The 5,000-nt window shown below is 44.7% G+C and overlaps 1 protein-coding gene across 1 annotated transcript in view; it reads right to left on the minus strand.

Moving 5' to 3' along the window:
• Nucleotides 1-2,901, minus strand: part of LOC123513336 (sodium- and chloride-dependent GABA transporter 1-like) — an 80,856-nt gene extending 77,955 nt beyond the window's left edge. Inside the window, exon 1 of the mRNA XM_045270462.1 lies at nucleotides 2,883-2,901. The gene's annotated coding sequence lies outside the window, so the exon portion shown is untranslated. The remainder of the gene's footprint in view (nucleotides 1-2,882) is intronic.
• Between the last annotated feature and the right edge of the window lie 2,099 nt (nucleotides 2,902-5,000).

The raw sequence follows: 5,000 nt of genomic DNA on the forward strand, positions 1-5,000 counted from the left end.
CCCTCCAATTCTATTTTCTCCTTTTTTTCCCATTTTTTTACCTTCCTTTTCTTTTCTCTCCCATTTCCTCCCTTCAACTACGAGCTTCTTTTCCTTCCTGTCCCTCTCTCCCTTGGCTTTTTTTTCTCTCTCCATCCCTGTTCCTCTCTTTCCTAGTAATTCTTCTCCCTTTCTATCCTCATCTTTCTTTCCATCATACATCCTTCTCCCTTTTTCTCTCCTCCCTTCCTAATCTTTTCCTCATACAGTCTTTTCCTCCTTTCCTTCACCCTCCATGTCTTTCTCTTTTCTCTTCCTCTACAATTACTCTTTTTCTCCCTCCTTCTTATCATCTTATCTCAGTAATTCTCTTATTTTTCCTCTCTCCCTCCCTTCCTCCTCTCCCAATTTCCAAACCTATCCTCTATCGTACTCCCTTCTTTTTTTCTCTCTCATTTCTCCCATCTCCCTCCTACCCTCTACTCTCTCTACTCTCCCCACGCAGCCACTCCCTTCGCTTCCCTCTCCCCTCTTCGTGCTGAGTTAGGAGGCGGCTTAAAAGCGGGCAGACGGGGCTTCAAAATGGTTTATGACGATCGTAAGCTTGCGACGCAGTTCACATGCAACGGTTCAATTAGGGGTTTATAAGCGCACGTGTTTTCCCTCGCAGTTTTTTTTTAATATCCTGTGTGATCTTTCCCTCCCTTCCCAAGCACACTCTCGCACGCATCTATCATTTGTTTGGCGAGGAGAGCAAGAGTCTTCGTTTTTATGTGTTTTGTTAAAGGATTGGCTGATTTCCTTTATGTTTTATGGAGGAAACATTATTTTTTTTCTCTCTCAGTCAGGAAAAATCTTATGCTGGAAAAAATATAACTTTACAAGGTCATTACTTTACAGAACCAGGAAGCGCGGACTACAAACAGCGAGCATTATGGACCTTACCCTTGCCTCTTCAGGACGGTGAGTCAAAGTTACTATTGAAGAAGGGATGACTAATATGGCGCGCGTCTTTGCTGTATATAAGGGCAGGCGGGAATCAAGTTGCTAGTGATAAGTCATTAGGGAGCTTTAAAACGTTAGACAGATATATGAATGGAGGTGATAAGTGGAGATAGATAGGTATACTTCATTCAGAAACTGCCGGGTGTACGTCTGATGGTTTCTAGCAGGTTTCCTTATGTTCTTATGCTCTTATGTACCTGTTTCCCCCCTTACTGATGGCAACTGAAGAGACATTGACGAGAAGTGAGTTGAGAGATGCGAATTTGCTTCAGTTTGCCGTTGAGTGAAAATATCGCGTTATGAAGTAGGAATGTGAGACAGAGAAGGACGGGTAGTAAGTTTTGCTTCAGTTTCATACATTTTACCTAACTTTACCTATCATTACATTGTGAGGTGATGGAGGAGGAGGAGGAGGAGGAGGAGGAGGACTGGACGATGGATTGACTGATTGATTAACTGGTGTTGCCGCCGAAACAAAAGGGTCTAGGGGCGTCTCTATGGGTGCAGGAGAAGGACACAATCTTGACAGTGACTGAACAAACATGCAACGTAGAAGCTTAGGGATGGAAGGAGCTGGTGGTCGGAGCTGCTGCATGAGGAGTGGAGCATGGTGGAATCTTACGCAAACTCATATATCAAGTATTCACAAACATCATACTTCAGGAATTCATACAAGCAAACATTCTAAACATCACAAGTGGTATTCGTTTTAAACCGCACATATTTCTTTACATCGCAGGTAAGCGGGAATATCTCTACTACATCCGTTCATTTAATTTCTGCATCATTTCCCATCTTTACATCACAAATATTAGGTATACAACTGCCATTTATGAATAGAAACACTACAACATTTAAACACGTCCTCTTTCAGCAACAAGCGCTACACTGAGAATTTTTTACCGTATATCAAATTCAATAGTTCACACAGGACAGGGAGGTTGAAATAGGTTCGTTGGCCGGACCTAAGAATATACTTTGGCTGCTTCCACAGCTATTATTTAGAGTTCTGGTGAGGCGGAGACAAGTTCTGGCTTGACGATGAGGTGCGGGTGGATGGAGGAGGTAACGGTGGAGGAGAAGGTGGATGGAGGTGACGGTGGAGGTGAGGGTGGATGGAGGAGGTGACAGTGGAGGTGACAGTGGAGGTGAGGGTGGAGTGAGTGTCAGTAAAGATGTGGATGGAAGACTCATTTACCTTTTTTCTGAACCCTGATAAAGATTAGACTATCAGAAAGCGTTTGTGTGTGATCTGATCCAAGCACTAATGTAATGTAAAGAAAAACTAGCATTGAAAACTATTTACTAGCTTTTTTTATTTCCTCTGATACTGAAATATATTATAGTAAGAAAATAATGGCACAGTTAATGAATTTTCTGATGGATGTAAGTAAAATCAGATAGGAAAGTAATAATGGAAAACGGAAAAAAATGGAAAATGGAAAAGAAAAAGAAAACTGTGATTGTACTTTTTATAACGTATTGTACTAAAAAGAAATGATCCACTCTGCAGCGTTCCTTATAAAAAAAAAAAAAAAACTAAAGAAAGAAAATGCATCAAGTCATACCAACTCCTGCTCCTGTGACTTTGATTCTATCCCAACCACACCAAAAAAAAAAAAAAAAAAAAATCATGAAAAAACAATAATAAAGAAGCTAATTAAAATACTACGCATTAACTCTCGTACAAAACTAAAATCAACCAGAAACACAAGTAGGTTCGAGCAAGCTGCACTACTCTCTTCCCAAGCGTTTGCCGCCAACACCGAGCGACGCGACCAGGACAGACTTAGCGATTCGAGACTTTAACTGGAATCGCTTTAAAGTTCCCAAGACTTGATGTTTACGAATACCACGTGAGCCTGTGTGTTAATTCTCTAGTTTGTTGGTGCACGTACCTGATAGCGGGCGGGGTTTGCGTCATAGTGGGCGTGAGGGCGTAGTGGATAAGGATGTCGCAGGCAAGCAGAGAAGCCGCGTGGAAAGGGGAAAGTGGTCGACAGGAGGCAGCGGAGCGGAGGCTGGGCAGGGCTCGTGTGGGGAGGCGAGCACACACACCCCAACCTTCTCTCCGCCACGCATACGCACGCGCTCACTATGCTCACGGTCCCCCCTCTCTCCCCCCCCACCATTCTCAGCCTCCTCCACTACCTGTTCCTCCTCTCCTTCCTTCCCCATACTCCCTGTCTTCCTCCCTCTGATATTCTCTCTCTCTCTCTCTCTCTCTCTCTCTCTCTCTCTCTCATACTTCACATTCACTACTCTCACAGCCTTTCCCTTCCGCTCCCCCATCTCGCCCTCCGCTCTCCCATCCCCAATCTCTCTCTCTCTCTCTCTTCTAGGAATGCATTCAAATCACGAACACACACACACACACACACACACACACACACAGATGTTATGGGTACTCGTACGCTCGCGCCATCCTCCTTACGCTACATACGCAAGTCTTCCCGTGCCTTCCTCCCACTCAATATTTCGCTGCCCTTCCCTAGGCCGCTCGTTCTCACGCTCCATTCAGCCTCTTTTGCCATCTGCCACAACTTTACATTGACTTGAACAGGTATAGACGCTACTTTCACCTGCTTTTCTTGAGTTTGCAACAAAAGAATGTCAGTTACGTATGGCAAGTTTTAGATAAGTTTTGGATTGGTGTTTGGGAGGGTTGAGAATGGTTAGTTTTACGATGATTTAAGCTTAGGGAGATTGAAAGCATTCTCCTTCAGTTTCACGTCAAAAGTTATGTTTCCTCAGAACAAGGTTTGAGGAAAGATGAATTAGAACTGAGGTTTGGGATTTAAGGAATGATAGATTTTACATTGACTTCAGCACTGAAAAGCAGAGATTATTCCCTTCAGTTTCAAATAAAATGACATGTTTCTTCATTACAAGGTTTGAGAAAAGAAGAGCCAGGACTGAGATTTCTAGGTTCGAAACACTAAGGTCTACATTAACTTCAGTGTGGAGGAGAAACAGGGAGTAGTTTCTTCAGTTTCACGTAAAAATGACTCGAGTTTCTCTACAACGAGGAAGGATGAGCCAGGCCTGAGGTTTTGAGTGTTGGGAGGATGATGGCAGACTGGTCGCGGGAGATGCAGACAGGACCACGGAGGTGAAGAGGCTGCTGAGGGCCATCGATCCTCGAGTGACCCTGTTAGTTGGTCCTTTTCCCGACGGGAGGGTGAGCGTGGTCGGGCAGTTTCCTGGGAAGAACGACGCCTTTCCACTCTCCCCAAACAAGAAGAGAGGGGAAAGAGGACGTGCGGGAGTAAGAGGAAGAGGAAGAAAAGGAAGGAGGAGGAGGAGGAGGAGGAGGAGGAGGAGGAGGAGGAGGAGGAGGAGGAGAAAACCAAGAGTCGCATAAGGGGAAAAATCCTCTATAAGGGCGTCTTTGAATCTGACATCAAAGAAATATACAAAAAACAAAATTCACTTTAGCCTTAAGAGCACGTGGTGTGGAGGGCCAGTCGCGGGACGTGGTGTATAAGAAAACCCTTTCCTCCGCTTCTCGTTTTCTTCTGGTCCCTTGCGCTAATTCTTCAAAACTTTTCCTAGGACTTCCTGTTTCCTTGTGGTTCCGCGTGTTAATTCTTGTCACCGGCTGCCAGAATACAAGGTGGCCTCGGGCAGATGTCGCGAGCCACACACCCCGACACTCACCATTTTCTGTTAACAAATACCTCCAGTTTTCTCTTTCTTTGTCTATCGCGGAGTGAATTCGGGACGCCACGTGAGTCTTTTAGAAGCGTATGTAGTTTGGCATACTCCTGGCAGCGTTTGTCCTCCAGACTCTACTTAGGGGGACAGTAAGGGGAAAGGGAAGAGGCAACGAGGTGAAAAGCAGAGGGAGGAAGAGTGAGGAGAGCTAAACGCCCCTTCCTTCCTTCATTCGCATCTATTTTCAGGGATTTTTTTTTCACCTGTACTGTCCTGCATATTCACGTTACGAACTCAGGACATTTACGTTGGGGAAAAATTGAAACAGTGTACACCAGAATTTCAAAAAGTACTCAGGA

This window comes from Portunus trituberculatus, chromosome 35 (assembly GCF_017591435.1).
Source record: "Portunus trituberculatus isolate SZX2019 chromosome 35, ASM1759143v1, whole genome shotgun sequence".
NCBI lineage: Eukaryota > Metazoa > Arthropoda > Malacostraca > Decapoda > Portunidae > Portunus > Portunus trituberculatus.